Below are 19,287 nucleotides of genomic sequence, written 5' to 3' on the forward strand. Positions count from 1 at the left end.
TATTTAATTTTCACATATGAATTTGTGTTACATAAAAATTAAGTATTAAAAATAATTCAAACAAAATATATTTTTCCCACACTTAAAATTATTATTTTTCTCACATCAAATTATGAAATTCTATTAACTTAAATTAAATTATTATTTTCTAAGGAGACATGATAATCATAGGTATTTGCTTTTTAAAATAATTTCCAATGCCTTTGCTTTTCTTTGTAATTTAAAAATAATAAATAGGTCTTTTATATATTCTTAATGGCTAAATAAAATTGTTTTTATGAAATAAAAAGAATGTCTTGGGAGATTTAATCAACCTAGTATTTTTAAGAAGATAAACAATGGTAAACAAAACATGCTACAAGTCTATTATTTTAAAACGATAGAAGTAAGACGCATGGAATTATCGTTTTAAACGCCACATTTACGCAACATTCCCACATATGCATGTTACATGGAAATTCACTTTTACTTCCAAAATAATGTCTATTATGCAACCATGTAGTTTTTATAGAAAGATCATGCATGCAATATAGGTAGAATGAGCATTATTCTTTTTATGACTTTATGTGTAACCAAGCATATTGTATGTTGTGTGTAACTCTCATCATGTGTGCATGGCCCATGCACACATGAGTTGTATGAAAGGGCAAAATAGTAATTATGTGAAGCTAAGGAATGTTGTTTTGATTATGGTATAGGCTCGTTGAGAAGTTGTGGTTTTACTTAGCTTGGACCTGAGGTAAGGAAGTTAGATAGAATTTATGAATGTTATATTATGAATGGTAAGATTGTTGTGTGAATGAAATGTTATGAATTATGAATGCCATAATGTGATGATATGTTGGCTTGTATGAATATTGTATGATATGAATGGATGTTAGCGTGATGAACGCAACACATCAAAATGGATTGCTAAGGATAAAGAAGACGTAACTTGAGTTACTAAGGATATGAAGACGTAACTCCATGGGCCGGCGCGCCGAGGTTATTCAAGGACCAGAGACTCTTGTTTACCTCAAAGGGTGGCATGGACAAGTTAGCGGGCCATGTTCACAAGGAATTGTTACGATGTTTGGTGATGTTTATGATTATGTTATGATGTTTGGTGATGTTTATGATTTTGTTATGATGTTTATGATATGATAGATGTCATTATGTTCACGTGGATATGTTTACGTTTATGATATTGATGCCAATTTTATGATGATGCTATGATGTATAAAGATGAATGATAGTGTTTGTAATTTGTTGTATTCTTACTTGCTTGTTGTTTGTACTTCCTTACTGGGCTTTTAGCTCACCCCCTTACTTTCCCTTCCAGGTAGCAAATAGGTTTCTCTGTGGCACGCGTGGTGATGTGGGGAGTTCTGTCGTCCTCGTGTGTATGGCGTGGGACATCCTATGGACGAGAAACGATCAGCTTTAAATGCCATTTTTAATAATGTCATGTTTAATGAGATTTTTCTTAAAATTGTCAGTGGGACTTAAACTTTTGTTTGTTTTAGAACTTTGCATAAAACTGATATTTTCTTTTTAAACTTTTGGGCCTAATTTGCATGTTTTAAGCGAGACCCCACTGAAGCCTTTATAATAAGTGGCTTTCTATTATAAACCATTGAAAATGTGAATGTTTTATTAAGTACTAGTTAAGGGCGTTTTACACAAAAATTTATCAAAATTATGTTATTGTTAATTTTCATATAAGTTAACAAAATAATCTAGGCTATAGTGAAAAACAAGAGTTTTGATAATAAATTACTATATTTTATGCTTAAAGATTAATTAGCTTAAGTTATGTAGTATTTATGATTATCTATATAAACGCTTGATTTGTCTACATTTGGAAACCCGTTGATTAACTCTTAATGTATATATAGCTAAGATAATTCTAATCCTTAAATCTTCCATTTTGAACTATCCTATTAAGGATTTACTAGTAATTCTGATTCTCAACACAGTTTACCCACATTTAACAATATGGATATTAGTGACATCATGTCAATTGACGAAGACCAATTGAATATGAGAAATGAGAAAAGAGAAAAAAAAAACAGGAATTTTGTAAGTGAAATAAAGTCAAAACATACAGGGAATTATTTTGTAGGTGAAATAAATTTTTCTTCCAATTTGAGGTTCAATTGAGCCAATTAAGCAAAAAGCAAATACTACACACCATACATAACAAACAAATACATGAAACTGAATTTTAAGATGAGAAACCTAGAAAAAAGGAATATTAGACAAGAAAAATGAGATTTGAAAATAATGAAGACCTTATTTAAGATATGTCGAGCACCCATAGTTGATCCATTAATATAAACCCCCCTTGTTGAATTTTGTCTCAGCACACACACCCCTATCTTTGTTGTGATGTGATTGCTCCTCACTCATAACAAACTGATTCTATTAATAATGTAAATAACAAATAGAAAACAATATGCAGCCTGAATTAACAACATGAAAAACTAAAGAAAAATCAAAAGTAAATAAGGAAACTAAGTTCAACTACATGAAAATGCAAAACTAAAGACACTTGAAAACAAAAAAGGAAATTCAATTTTTCTTATTTTACAGTACCAAAAAGACTAATCTAAACAAGATAATCAAGGCACTAATTCTGCCATAGTAAGATAATAAAAATACCAACGTTCAATCCAGTATCAAGTCAAAATACTAATTCAACCACTGTCATATTTTTTCATTAATTCAATCACAATACTTTCAGTCACTATGACACCAAAATATACCAGTAAAATGAAATCTCATTTTTTTAAACACTTTTATACAAAATAAATCTCATTTTTTTATTAGTATTAGTTTTATAACATTTACTTTATATATAGTAATGTTTATTTATTTAGATTCTAAAGGGTGTCATTTACATGTGCCAACTCAATTAAGTTTATGTATACCATTAAACATGGTGCAACATGATTGCAACAAAAATGATTTCAAAGAACTCTAAATCACATGTTAAAAATAGCCTTATACAAATAAAAAAATTGTCGTTATTTGTCCTTCACTCAATAAATATAGGCAACATAAAGGCTAAGTCTTTCATTAAATTTCTATATTTAATTAAATAAACAACATAACTTATTATAAACTACTGCAATATAAACGAAACCCTGCAGAACTTAACTCTGAAATATTCAATAGTTTGATGTATTTAAACAAAATATAGAAACAAGGAAGACCAAAACTAGAAAAGAAAATTTAACCATTGTCCATGCATATAAAAGAGTTAAATTGAACAGATCTTAACTCACCTCACAAAATTTGAAGCCATAACTCACAACACAATATTGAATCATTGATTAAAAAAAAGACGCAAAAAAAAAAAACATGTAAATAAGATCTTCCTTACTAAGAATTATATATGTATGTCATTTTTAACACCTCACATTAGCCCAATTCTAGTTTGAACAAACAACCTTGTGCGCAGAAGCAAACTATAAGGTTACACTAATTTTATCATTAAAATATTTTTGCAAACAGATGGTGTGCAATGTCAATATTCAGGGCAATAAAAGAAATATGCTTGAACTAAATTAGAATAACATTAGAAATAACGTTTAATAAATAGAGTTATACTGAACAAGACCCAAAGTAAAGGGAAAAAAAAATTTAATATCTAAAACAAATATAATCAGATTGAAATCATTAAAAGAGAGGAAGATAAAAGAGAGAATAGATAAATATGAGGTAGAGAAACAACTACATTATTATAAAATTACTCTCTAGTAGCTAGTAAGTAACTTACATTATGATACAGAGCATCGTCACCAATTTGAAACATCAGAGCAACAGATGGACGTTTTTTGTTCTGACTTCACCACAGAAAAATCATACCCAAGAAAGGAAAAATGCTTTACACGGAAGAGTCAAACACTCAAGAAGAGATGGAAGTGATTGGATATCCAATAAAACATAAGGGTATTCTCTTAATCTCCTATATATACCCATTAAAGGCTTCAAAAAGGATAGAATAATCTTTAAGCCAACACACAATAATTGATACTAAAAACTTGGAGCAAATAACCTATAGTTTATAAATGTGAATTACAGGGTGAGAAAGAAAATTTAGAACAAATCATGAGAGACACTCACTAAAATTTACAACAATAACTCTTTCAATCCTTAAAAAAATCTCTAAAAAAAGGAGAGACTTATAAATCTCAAATCATAACTTCAACTAAATCATGAATACAATAAAGATATGCAAGTTTCCAAATGAAAAACTGAAACAGACAAATGGAAATAAAGAAACCTTTTTCAAGGAAATCTCCATCAACTTGTAGCATAAAGTACATATCATGGCCATCATGTAAAGCTTGACAAATCATTTAAAGAGAAGCCAAGATATTATAGTTCTATTCCATCATTTGTGATTTCAAAATACAAACTTAAGAAAATATATTGCTTATGTGGACACTAGGGATTACTATATAAACTGCCTAGATCATAAGGGGAAGGGTATAGAGAGAATTGATAGAATTGTGCTCATGGGAGAGAACCAAGCCTCTCAAAATCTTGGGCGTTCATGTAAAATTCTGTGATTGATAAAAAAAGTGAGGAATTCATTCAGAGGAAACTCGTGTCTAACAAATTAAGCTATGGTGGTATCAATACAATAAGGAGATGGAGCATTTCTATATGCTTTCCAAAGATTCTCTTAATGCTTACTCATATCATTTCTTCTGTTAAGGTAACAATATAGCAAGTCTTTGTGTTTACCTACATATAAAGGGAATATATTGTGAGAGAGTTTGCTCAAGTTTTTGTGTGCTTGCAAAGCTAGTAGTCCAGTATATACATAACTAACAAACATATAAATACAACGTAGATAAGAAATACTAAAAACAAAGTTATTAAATTGAACACGTCTTTGAAACTGTTGGAAATGTGCCCTGAAAGCATATGTAGTAGACATTGTTTTTTTTTTTTGAAATAAATAAATAAATTGAATTTGTTATGCATATATTTTATGGACTGTATTATTCTATGATAATATTATGTAAATATCAGGAAAATTCCTAAGTTCATGTATGTAATCTCAAACACGTATTAGTACGGGAGGATTGTGTTTGAGATAAATGAACTTGAATAGTTCGCAGTAACATAAAGTTATGGAATCTTTAGATTAATTACTGCAAGTAAGGTCCACTAGTATTATGAATACATGTGATCTAGATCCGGATCACTAGTGTGGTAGGACACTTTAGTGGAGGTGCTTTATATATTAGAGAATATATAGAACTGGACCAGATATGTTTATTAATACTTAGTTAAATACCGTTTCAAAGTATTAATTAAATATATCAACTGATGATCATATACAAATAGATCTTAATCCTGAAGTTACTATGAACTCCTGTTTATGTTATATGAGTTCTTTGATTCACTTGTTAGGGTCTGTCAGAATGATCAGGCTAGAAACTTTTGTTTTGGGAACTAATTAATATAGATGGATGGGGACATAATATACAGATATGGAATCTATACCTTCTCGCAAGAGATTGAATAATGGTTCTCTTAAGGGTTGACTTTTGGGACTGAAAGGTTATTGAGCTCAAATTCATAATTTATTATGAATTAACCTTCACTAGTAAAGTCAATGGTACTTAAGGAAATAAGAGATAATTAAAAGGGTAAAACGGTAATTTTATTCCCGATTAATTATGAACCATTATTAGAGGGTCAAGTTGTATGCAATGATTATATCAATGGACGCTTTATGATTATAAAGTACTCAGTAAATGAAATGTCTATAATTACAAGAGTGCAGTATCATATTTATAGTGGAATAATCATGAGATTAATAAATTAAGATTATTTGATTAAAGAGTTTAATTAATAATCTCAAATTTATTGGAGCTTGGAATTATAGGTCCATAGGTCCCCATAGCGGCTCTATCAACACTGTTCAAGGTAAGAGTTGATATGAAGGGAAAATAGTTTAAAGACATATTTAAGAAGAAACTTGTTCTTCAGACCAGATATGCAATTATATGATAATAGTGATTAATTAATTAATTACAAATCAGTTGTAGTTAACAAAATTAATTAATATTTAATTATTGTATAATTTTCGAAATTATATTAAATAATTAAATTAATTTTCAAAATTTAATTAAATAATTAATTAATTATAATTTTCGAAATTATAATAAATTAAATATTTATTTTCGAAAATTTTGGATTTAATTAATTGGTAGAATTAATTAAATATCTTTATTTGAGTGGGAGATAATGATTTGATAAGTTCAAATTGGATTTGAATTTAAAAGATTAATATTTATTCAAATAATTAATTATATTTGATAATTAATTAAAAATATAATTAATTTGAATTCAAATTTGAATTAGTTATCAGGTTGTTAGATCTTATTTGACAAAGTAATTTGAATAAATAATTAAATAAAACTTGAAAAACCAATATCCCTAGAAATTAGGAAGCTACACGTTCACACACAGTCCATAGACTGTGTGTGGCGTGTAGGGCATGCTTTTTTCAGGGATGGGATTTTCAATTTTATTTATTTAATTAATTAATTAATGGATAATTCAAAATTTGGTTTTTGGATTTTTTCATTAATGGAATAATTAAAAATTAAATTGTAAAATGGTTACAGATTTATTTTTTAAAATTTTGAATATTTTCTGTTAAGTATGACTGATCAGAAAATTATTCAGATAAGAGAAGTGAAGAGAGTGAGACTACTCTGAATATTCGCTTTGTGAAAAATAGAACGATAGTTTTCTCTCCCTGAAAATAAAGAACCAATTCTCAGGCCTATTCTCTTGATCTCATGAGTTGAGTACATCAAGTAGAATCACAAATAAACTATCCTTGATTCTCTAAGTGCACACACATTTCTTGAGGTGTAGAGAACGCTTTGGAAGATCTTGGTGGGAGTACGTAGGAGCAGCTTGGATAGGAAGATCGTTCTAAATACGAAAATATAGCAAGGACACTTGATAGGCTTCAAGAGGTATGAATTCTATCCTTACCTTGTTTATGATTAATGTATGTATATTAATGGATCTGCATATTTAAAGGTAGTTTAAATATGTTACAAAATTTTTGTTGTACACTGGGCCAACCACACCACCATTCCGCTGCGTATTAGGAAACTCGTTCCTAACAATTGGTACCAGAGTGGTCATTAATATCTGCATACATTAATTACTGTGTGGGCATAATATGCATTCTTATGTTATTGTAATATATGTGAATGGATGGATGTATGTATGATAATAGTTTGTTCTTAAGGGTTGTTAATTATATGGTGTTTTGGGTTTATGAATTGTTCTTAAAATTCTAGATGAAAAATGCAAGCCATTTTGGGGCATAGGAATTTTTGTAATTTTAATTTTTTGTGTTAAAATTATTTGAAAAATTCTGTAAGGCTCGAGCCCCGGGTTCTGAGCCTCACCCAGCCGGACTGCTGCGTGCCCAGTCCCTGCGTCCTGCCAGCCCAGGCATCCCGCCCACGCCCCTACGCACCTGCCCAGGCGCCCTTGCGCCATGCCCCTGCACATTTGCGCCCCTGCCCAGGCGCCCCTACGCCATGCCCCTGCGCACCTGCCCAGCAGCTCCCCAACCCAGCCTGCGCGCCTGATGTTGCCGCACCCCAGCACCTGATGCAGCTGCATCCCAGCCGCATGCCCCATGCCGAGCAACCATATGCAGCCGCCCCTAGGGTTTCTAAACCCTAGGGCTTGCATCCAAAAATTTTCCATTTAAATTATGGGCTTAATTAAGTTAACCCATAATTAAAAAAAAGTTTGTTTTATTTTGAATTAATTGTATGAGCCCAAATTCAAATCTGGGCCTAATAACTTATCGGACATTAAACCCAAGTTAATTATTCTTAAAATTTGTTTAAGATAATTAAAAGTTATTTTAATTCAAAATTAAACGGATAAGTGGCTTAGTGGATCAAGACTACTTGTGAATGCTCTTAGTAATAGATAGAGATCTATTTAGGTCTTATTTAGTTTCTTACATTTGTGTGTATAATTTTGCAAGTGTTGTAATTTTTCTAGAAATACCCAAGACACCCGGCCTGCATTTATTTATTTATTTAGCTAGTATTTATTTATTTAAATGTTTGAATGTGATTAAATTGTTTATTTCTTTATCATGCATTTTTTGACATGCCATACATATAACCCACACAGTATTTAAAATTGTGCATGCATCTCATATGAGTATAAACATGCCTTAGGATTGTCCTATGTGATTATATGCTGGACCATATAATAATAAATCTTGTTTTCTAACTAGTTCAAGAGCGGAAACAGATTTTAAAAGTTGTTTAATTTCTAGTATTTAATAAAATTGTTTTATTAAATTATAAATGATATTCTTAGTAATTATGGAAAAATAAAATTGAACTAATTAGGGCATAGTTCTATAATTTTAATTTTGCTTAATTTGATTAGTAATTATTAGAATATCATTTGGTAAAAATAGATCACTTTATTTTTACAACCAATTAAAAAGCATAGGATGTTTTGAGAAAATACATGTTCTAAAATAGTGAGTGGGAGAGGGAGTTATGACAATAAGTCCCATGGTCTCCATTATTAGTTAGCACCGAGGTAAGATGGAGAGGGCCTCGCGGCACCATTGCTTGTGTCCCCCTAAGGAAGGCTTCCGACTGTGTTATTCTCAAGGCAAACTTCTTTTTCAAGAATAAGATTTAATGATGTATTTCAAGTTTGACTGACTCTAAGGCACACTCTTGAGTTAAGTCATTGATCTAAAATAATGGGTTACACTCACAAGGTACATTAGGCTTTTGAGCGGACTAGTGTATTCTTGACCAAACAAGCGGTTGTTTATAAGTCAAAAGAGAAATATTGATTTAAGTTTTAACTTATAAATTTGAGAGTTTGTCTCAAAATTAATTTGGAATTAGTCTGACCTACCCTAAGGCTGGTCCATTAATGTTCATAATCGTGGAATTAGTAATTAATTTTTTATGTGTTTTTTGTTGCATTCATGCATCACGTTTACTATTCCGAAAATAACTGATATTTATTATATCCATAAATTCATTTTATTTATTTATTTATTTTCAGCAATTATCTCTAGCTCAAATCCTGTATCTTCTTTACCTGCTAATGAAAAGTTGATTGGTGAAAACTACATGAAATGGAAATCAAACTTAAACATTGCATTAATATGTGAGAAGCCTAAAATGTCATCCAAAAGCAAAGAGAACAAGAACACTAAAAACTCAAAAAGGAAGACCCCAAAAGGGACTTGCTTTCATTGTGGAGAAAATGGTCACTGGATAAAAAAATGTTCAAAGTATCTCACTGATCTCAAAGAGAAAAATACAAGTGAATTTGATTTACTTGTGTTAGAAGCTTGTTTAGTGGAAGATAATTCCTCAACCTGGATAGTAGATTCAGAAGCCACTAACCATGTCTGCTTTTCTCTTCCGATTCTTAGTTCGACGAGGAAGCTTGCTGATGGAGAGGTGACTATGAGGGTAGGCAGTGGTCAGATTGTCTCTGCAGCAGTAGTTGGAACAGCCCGTTTGGAATTTGATAATAATAAATTTCTTGTTTTAGAAAATGTTTATTATATTCTTGGATTTTCTAGAAACTTAATTTCTGTTTCTATGTTGCATGAACAAAATTTTAAAATATCTTTTAATAATAATTCGATTGTTATTTCAAGATATGGTTTTAAGATATGTTCTGGAAAATCTATCGATGGGCTTTATAAACTGCAAGCTAAAGAGAAATCTGTAAATAATTCAGAATTATTTAAAATAGCCAATCCAAGATCTATTAAACGACAAAAGACTGATTCCGATAGTGATACATATCTGTGGCACTTGAGATTGGGCCATATTGGTCTAGACAGAATAAATAGGCTTGTAAAGGGTGGTCCTTTAAGAGAACTGTCTATTGGATCTCTACCTGTTTGTGAATCCTGTCTAGAAGGCAAAATGACCAAGAGACCTTTCTGTGCCAAAGGCTCAAGAGCCACAGAACCACTTTAGCTAGTACATACGGATGTTTGCGGTCCACTTAATGTACAAGCAAGAGGAGGTTATGAATACTTCGTCACCTTTATTGATGATTATTCAAGATATGGTTACCTATATTTAATGCAAAGAAAATCTGAAACTTTTGGAAAGTTCAAAGAATTCCAAGCAGAAGCTGAAAAGCAATTAGGTAAGTCACTAAAAGCAGTACTTGGATTTTGAATTCAAGGACCATCTATGTGAGCATGGAATTCAATCCCAACTCACAGCACCTGGAATGCCACATCAAAATGGTGTTTCGGAAAGACGGAACAGAACGTTATTAGATATGGTTAGATCAATGATGAGTTTCTCATCATTACCACTGTCATTCTGGGGCTATGCGATTCAATGTGCTCTATACATATTAAATGTTGTTCCATCTAAGTCTGTCCAAAAGACACCCATAGAATTATGGAATGGTTGTAAACCTAGTTTACACCATTTTCGAATTTGGGGGTGTCCAGCACACGTGCTTAAAGGAAAGACCGGGAAGTTGGAATCACGCTCTGAAGTGTGCATGTTTGTGGGTTTTTCCAAAGAGACCAGAGGTGGAATTTTCTATAGTCCAAATGAAAATAAAACATTTGTATCGACAAATGCAAATTTTCTTGAACATGACTATGTGAATTCCACAAACCTCGCAGTAAGGTTGTTCTGGAGGAGATGGTCTCAAATGAAGTTGAAAAGTCACCAGCAACAACCAATGAAAAACGACAAGAGGAAACTGCTAGTTCTAGTCAGAATAGTAGTGAACCTCGTCGTAGTGGGAGGGTTAGCAAGCAACCCACACGCTATGAACACGAAGTTCAAATGCTTGTGTCTGACACAAACAAAGACGATCCATTGACATTTAGAGATGCAATGAATGATTTTGACAAGGACAAATGGCAAGATGCCATGAACCAAGAAATGGAATCGATGTATTCCAATTCTGTCTGGGTTCTTAAAGATCCACCTGAGAATATCAAACCCATTGGTTGCAAGTGGATATTCAAGAAGAAAAGAGGAGCGGATGGGAAAGTAGAGACTTTCAAAGCAAGGCTTGTAACCAAAGGTTACTGTAACGCCCTACTACCTTAGAGCCGTTACTAAGTGAGTTTAAAACGGAAATTGTGCAACTAACTGACTCTACGAGGTTTCTAAAACCAAAAGTGCGACTTGATCAGAAGTTAAGGCTGTAGTTTTTTTGAAAATGTTTAGTTTCATTGAAAACATTAAGTATCAAACATCCGGGATCCCAAAATAAGGTTTACAAAATATTTACAACTCAAAAATAAATTTACACTTGATTAACTATCAAAAGAATAGGTTAATAAAGCCATAATCAAAACACCCCCAACCAAAGCAGTCGGGCAGGCCGAACATGTACGCGCCGCCCCCACGCCTTCCATACTCATGGCCGGTTGACTGACTCCTTCCTTTTACCTGCCACACAGAGCACCCGTGAGCCGAAGCCCAGCAAGAAAACTCATACAGTATATAACATATGCATAGAATATAGCTGACATATAATCCACTGATAAATAGGAAAACCATCAGACTGAACAAGCATGACCATGCCGCCCCAGAGGCCTTACCAAAGCCTGGGGTCTTGGTCCTTACCGTAAGGATAACTCATGTATCCATTGGGTCCCACCCTGGCTATAAGCACTCCATGTGCTAAGTGTTACTTCCGGCCCCAAGGCCGTTCTCGGCCTTCGCCACTCTCGGCCTTAGTCGTTCATTTCATTATAATCACACATATAGTACATTTCGAAATAATCATTCAAACATATAATGATTCATTTAAGGTTATACATTCGCACATAATACAATCTAGGGCCATGCCCTGCAATAACACTGTGGGCCCATGCCCAGTTCTTGGGTGTTACGGTTTTCTTACCTTTCAATTCGATAGCTTTGATCACCTGACTCCTCGAGCACGATCCTACTCGAGCCCTAGCGCTCACCTAAACAAAATCCATAAGTCAAAGTCATTACCAAACCCCAAGTCCAAAACCTAGCCTCGGGACCAATCCCGAGCCCCCGGGAAGTCCTAGATCCACAAAACAAGGTGGTGGAATCGAGCCCCGAACCCTTGGTCAAAATCCCTCAACAAAAGCCCAAAAACCCCTTTCTGTGAACAGTGCAGCACTACAACACTCTTAAGAGGGCGCTATAGCGCTACAAGAAGAACCACACATCCCCAGAAACAGGGCCTAGCGCTATAGCGCCCAAAGACTAGCGCTGTAGCGCTAGTTGCAGACTGGCAACACCAAAAATCATTTTCTGCGATTTCCTTCAACCATTTCAACCCCAAACTTGTCCAAATCTTTCCCAAACCCAAAAACAAACTTATCAACACCTCACACTCATCCCAAGCATCCCAAGAACCCATAACCCAAGCTCAAGCAACCCAAACCTCAAGATCTACCATAATGAACCTTAAACCCAAAAATTCAGTCAATCATCAAAGTTAAGGACTTAGAAATCATACCGTGGATGGAAATTCGACCTTGAGTTGAACCCTAGACCTCCTTAGCTTGATCCTTCTCAACCTTGGCCTGATTTCCCCAAAAATTCCCATCTATTTAGCTCAAATACACAGCTCAAACCAGTCAAGCCCTAAAACTGAAACTTCTAAAAACTTACCTCAAATTTCTGATGTGTTCTTGCTAATCCCTAGCCAATCTTCAAGTCTAGCTTAGGGTCCTTGATGCTCAGCTTACCCTAGCTCACCACTGAGATTAGCTCCAAGAAAATGAAGGGAAATGGTGGGAGAGCCACAAACCGATCCTTTGAAGAAAACCCACACTGTTTTTCTCTCTTTTCTTTTTCTTCCTTCTTCTTTCTTTTCTACATCCTTACCACTCTTTTCTACCAATTCCACTAAGTATAAAGATCCCTTTAACTTATCTCTAAAAATCCTAAAGACCAAAATGCCCTCCCTATTAATTCTAAACCTTTTTGTCCATGTAGGGCCATTTTAGTCATTTTACCCAATTCCCACTAATTCCTCGAGTGTCTCTAATAATTTCCCGCTTGCTACCCAATACCTGATTAATCACCAAATATACAATCCTCATCATCAAGATTAACCTCAATATATTTTTCAAATTTCCCATTTAAACTCCCCAGGCTTAACCCAAGTCGGGTATAAATTCCCGCTTTGACTTTTCCGCTAACCCGCTCATTCTAGGATCGTCTCGAGTCACAGATCACAGATATCAACACGGTCATGCCCAAAGTGGCCAAATTACAATTATGCTCTTTCTAAGACAATCAGGTCTACATGCATACTAATACACATAGTCATGCATCTCAAATAGTCAAATAGTCATATAACATGCATTAAATCATAATCATGCATTTAACTCATTAAAGTCACACACAAAATCCCATTATGCCCTCCAGGCACACTAATCAAGGCCCTTAAGCCTTATTAGCGATTTTGGGTCGTTACAGTTACACACAGAAAGAAAGGGTTGACTATGAAGAAACCTTTTCTCCTGTAGCCATGCTAAAATCCATTTGTATACTCTTGTCCATAGTTGCGTGCATGGATTATGAGATTTGGCAAATGAATGTCAAAACAACTTTTCTGAATGGCTACCTTGACGAAACCATTTACATGTCTCAACCAGAAGGGTTCGAGTTAAAAGGTCAAGAGCAAAAAGTTTGCAAGTTTCTTAGATCCATTTATGGACTCAAACAAGCTTCTAGATCTTGGAATCTTAGATTTGATGACACAATTAAAACGTTTGGTTTTGAACAAAATGTTGACGAACCTTGTGTTTATAAACAAATCAAAGATGGTGTAGTAGTATTCCTCGTTCTTTATGTTGATGGTATATTACTGATTGGAAATGACGTAGCATCATTATCAAAAGTAAAGAACTGGTTAGCTGAACAATTCCAAATGAAATATTTGGGAGAAGCAAAGTATGTTATGGGCATTAAGATTCTTAGAGATAGACAGAACAAAACTTTGGCATTGTCTCAAGCAACTTATATTGATAAGGTGCTAGAACGCTTTAGTATGCAAAACTCCAAAAAGGGTGATATGCCAACCCGTTCTGGAGTATTCCTTTCCAAAGAGCAGTGTCCCAAAACACCTCAGGAAGAGGAAGACATGAGACAATATCCCTATGCCTCAGCAGTGGGCAGTCTAATGTACGCCATGTTGTGTACAAGACCTAACATTTGTTATGTAGTAGGGATAGTCAGTCGTTGTCAATCCAATCCTAGATTGAGTCATTGGACTGCAGTAAAGAATATTCTCAAGTATCTTAGAAATACTAGAGATTATATACTTGTATACTCAGGTGGAGACCTGAACCCCACTGGTTACACTGATTCTGATTTTCAATCAGACAGAGATAGTCGGAAATCGACTTCTGGATCAATGTTTACTCTTGGAGGAGGAGCAGTAGTTTGGCGAAGTATTAAACAAACCAGCATTGCAGACTCCACCATGGAAGCCGAGTATATAGCGGCTTGTGAAGCAGCTAAGGAGGATGTGTTGCTCAAAAAGTTCTATTCCGATCTGGAAGTTGTACCAGATGTGGATAAGCCACTAGTCCTATAATGTGACAACAGTGGGGCAGTAGCTAACTCAAAGGAACCACGGAGTCACAAGAGGGGAAAGCACATCGAGAGGAAGTATCACTTGCTAAGAGAGATAGTTCATCGAGGAGATGTTGCAGTTATGAAGATAGCTTCAGAGCATAATCTTGCACATCCTTTCACAAAGACTTTATCTATAAAATCTTTTAAGGAGCATGTAAGAAACATGGGAATGAGAGAGATGCATCATTTACTTTAGGGCAAGTGGGAGATTGTTGGAAATGTGCCCTGAAAGCATATGTAGTAGACATTGTTTTTTTTTTGAAATAAATAAATAAATTGAATTTGTTAGGCATATATTTTATGGACTGTATTATTCTATGATAATATTATGTAAATATCAAGAAAATTCCTAAGTTCATGTATGTAATCTCAAACACGTATTAGTACGGGAGGATTGTGTTTGAGATAAATGCACTTGAATAGTTCGTAGTAAAATAAAGTTATGGAATCTTTAGATTAATTACTGCAAGTACGGTACACTAGTATTATGAATACATATGATCTAGATCCGGATCACTAGTTTGGTAGGACACTGTAGTGGAGGTGCTTTATATATTAGAGAATATATAGAACTGGACCAGATATGTTTATTAATACTTAGTTAAATACCGTTTCGAAGTATTAATTAAATATATCAACTGATGATCATATACAAATAGATCTTAATCCTGAAGTTACTATGAAATCCTGTTTATGTTATATGAGTTCTTTGATTCACTTGTTAGGGTCTGTCAGAATGATCAGGCTAGAAACTTTTGTTTTGGGAACTCATTAATATAGATGGCTGGGGGCATAGTATACAGATATGGAATCTATACCTTCTCGCAAGAGATTGAATAATGGTTCTCTTAAGGGTTGACTTTTGGGACTGAAAGGTTATTGAGCTCAAATTCATAATTTATTATGAATTAACCTTCACTAGTAAAGTCAATGGTACTTAAGGAAATAAGAGATAATTAAAAGGGTAAAACGATAATTTTATTCCTGATTAATTATGAATCATTATTAGAGGGTCAAGTTGTATGCAATGATTATATCAATGGACGCTTTATGATTATAAAGTACTCAGTAAATGAAATGTCTATAATTACAAGACTGCAGTCTCATATTTATAGTGGAATAATCATGAGATTAATAAATTAAGATTATTTGATTAAAGAGTTTAATTAATAATCTCAAAATTATTAGAGCTTGGAATTATAAGTCCATAGGTCCTCATAGCGGCTCTATCAACACTGTTCAAGGTAAGAGTTGCTATGAAGGGAAAATAGTTTAAAGACATATTTAAGAAGAAACTTGTTCTTCAGGCAAAATATGCAATTATATGATAATAGTGATTAATTAATTAATTACAAATCAGTTGTAGTTAACAAAATTAATTAATATTTAATTATTGTATAATTTTCGAAATTATATTAAATAATTAAATTAATTTTCAAATTTTAATTAAATAATTAATTATAATTTTCGAAATTATAATAAATTAAATATTTATTTTCAAAAATTTTGGATTTAATTAATTGGTAGAATTAATTAAATATATTTATTTGAGTGGGAGATAATGATCTGATAAGTTCAAATTGGATTTGAATTTAAAAGATTAATATTTATTCAAATAATTAATTATATTTGATAATTAATTAAAAATATAATTAATTTGAATTCAAATTTGAATTAGTTATCAGGTTGTTAGATCTTATTTGACAAAGTAATTTGAATAAATAATTAAATAAAACTTGAAAAACCAATATCCCTAGAAATTAGGAAGCTACACGTTCACACACAGTCCATAGACTGTGTGTGGCGTGTAGGGCATGCTTTTTTCAGGGATGGGATTTTCAATTTTATTTATTTAATTAATTAATTAATGGATAATTCAAAAATTGGTTTTTGGATTTTTTCATTAATGGAATAATTAAAAATTAAATTGTAAAATGGTTACAGATTTATTTTTTAAAATTTTGAATATTTTCTGTTAAGTATGACTGATCAGAAAATTATTCAGATAAGAGAAGTGAAGAGAGTGAGACTACTCTTAATATTCTCTCTGTGAAAAATAGAACGATAGTTTTCTCTCCCTGAAAATAAAGAACCAATTCTCAGGCCTATTCTCTTGATCTCATGAGTTGAGTACATCAAGTAGAATCACAAATAAACTATCATTCATTCTCTAAGTGCACACACATTTCTTGAGGTGTAGAGAACGCTTTGGAAGATCTTGGTGTGAGTACGTAGGAGCAGCTTGGATAGGAAGATCGTTCTAAATACGAAAAGATAGCAAGGACACTTGATAGGCTTCAAGAGGTATGAATTCTATCCTTACCTTGTTTATGATTAATGTATGTATATTAATGGATCTGCATATTTAAAGGTAGTTTAAATATGTTACAAAAATTTTGTTGTACACTAGGCCAACCACACCACCATTCCGCTGCGTATTAGGAAACTCGTTCCTAACAGAAACCATAGTAAAAAAACCACTTAAATCCTTAATTGAATAAAAAAAAGTAAATGGAATGCAAAATTATTGAGAAAAACTCAGTCAATTCAAAGTGGATCTAACTCTATGAGCTGGGGTTTCTCTGCTTCTTCTCATGCTTCTTCTCAGATAATAGGATTACAAAAGGCCCTCTTGGTTATGTAATTGATTCCTTGAGTGTGATAAATATTTTTTAAAAAAAAGATTAAATGATTATATACTAACAGTATAATAAAAATGAACCTGGTGGTATAAAGTGGTGGGTGAAGTATGAGCTTTTAGAACGAAGTACTTTCCAGCAGATGAACAAAAACGACCTCTGTAACAAGAGAAAATTAAAAAAAGGTCATGAACAAATACAAACCCCATAACACCAAATCATACTGAAACCCAAAACAACCAATACCAAACAAAAGATCAATACAAACTAAATTTAATATAATCGCTTTTCCCAAATAGTTGTGTTCCCTCTGCTCTTTCTCGATACCCACAATATAAAAAATTACAAACATATATATATATTGATCATATTCAAAAGGTTTTAATGATATTAAATTGAAATCTAAAAAAAAAAAGAAAAAATATATACCTGTGTATGTGTGTGTGAGAGAGAGAGAGAGGGCGAGATAGCCGAGAGACTGAGTGTAAGAGAGTGAGGCAGATGAGGGGTGCAATGGTTTAGACTTTAGGGATTAAGATGATGAGAAAAGAGAAAACCCTTCATTTTTGTTTTTATTTTTTCTTTAGCCTTCAAAAATTTCATTTGGCGCCTATAGTAATTCATTTGGCGCCATAAGCATTCTGTGTTTTCCACTTAAAAAAAATTGATTTATTTGCATAAATCAGTAAAGCTTTTTAAAATATGTAATATTTGACTGTAACATTTGGTCAAAATTGTTGTAGTGTTAAAGATTATTCTTCTATAATTGCAACTTTAGAAGAAATATAGGAGACTATAGATGATGAAGATGAATTACCAATAGCTATGAGATATTATTTTCTCATATATAGGTTCACCTCTAAGATGAAATTCCAATTCACTAATGAGCAAAAACATAGAATCTATATGAATCTTCCCTGAGGAAATTTTGAGGCTCAAGATAATGATACTTATGAGGAGATAGATGATGATATGTTAGATGAAGGGTCACATGTAGAAGATCTTGATTTTTAGATTAGTTTATTTCTTTATTTATTTATTATCTTTGCATTTATGATTGTACTTAGTGAAAGCCTTTTTCCAAATGAATACTATTGTTATTTTTGAATGACATGTATGAGTTTGATATTTTATACAATCATAATAAACTTAAATAAATAAATAATGACCAAGTTCGGTGAGGGTGGATACAAATCAATGGACCAGGTTTTATATCGACAGTTAGGGGGCCATAGTAGTGGGAACGATTTTACTGATCCCAACCCTCCCTTAATATGGTTAACTTTGGAACAACGACGAGTTTCAAGCCTAAGAATTAAGTCATGTAGGATGATTGGAAACAGACTTAGAAATAATAAAGATGACTTATTTTTCTAAGTATAGAAACGCACCGTAATAATAAAGAAGGCTTATATAATTCTTCATAAGAAATCATAATTAGTAGGTCTGAGTTATGTTTGCTTAGCCTAAGTTTTTTTTAGAGGCTATTAGGGTAAGTTCTAACATGTTTTTCACGATTGTTAGAACTCTGCTGAAGATGTCGCTCTGAAGGTCTGCACGCACCAATGCCAATGCCCCCAGCATCGCTCAAGAGACTAATGTAGCCCCTCCAGTTCATAGATTGGGAGCGCGTGCTACCACTGTTGCTGCAAACCAAAGTGTACCGCCACCACCGGTTGACAACACTGCAAAAATTGTCAGGCTACGAAAAAAAGTGGAGGAATTGCTGTAGCAACAGCAACAACAGGCCCAGCCACAGCCACAGACTTAGACTCAGCCTCAACCGCAGCCTCAGCAAATGGCACCGCAACAAGTAGATCCTTATGGGGGGTGGCCAATGGCGAACTATGTGCCCTACCCATCTCAGTACATGGAGCCAATCTACGAGCAGTTTCGTAAGCAACATGCTCCAAACTTTTAATGGACAACCGACCCCCTCGAGACAGAAGAATGGCTCAGAAATGTAGAACCGATCCTAGCACACA

This window comes from Humulus lupulus, chromosome 7 (assembly GCF_963169125.1).
Source record: "Humulus lupulus chromosome 7, drHumLupu1.1, whole genome shotgun sequence".
Taxonomy (NCBI): Eukaryota; Viridiplantae; Streptophyta; class Magnoliopsida; order Rosales; family Cannabaceae; genus Humulus; species Humulus lupulus.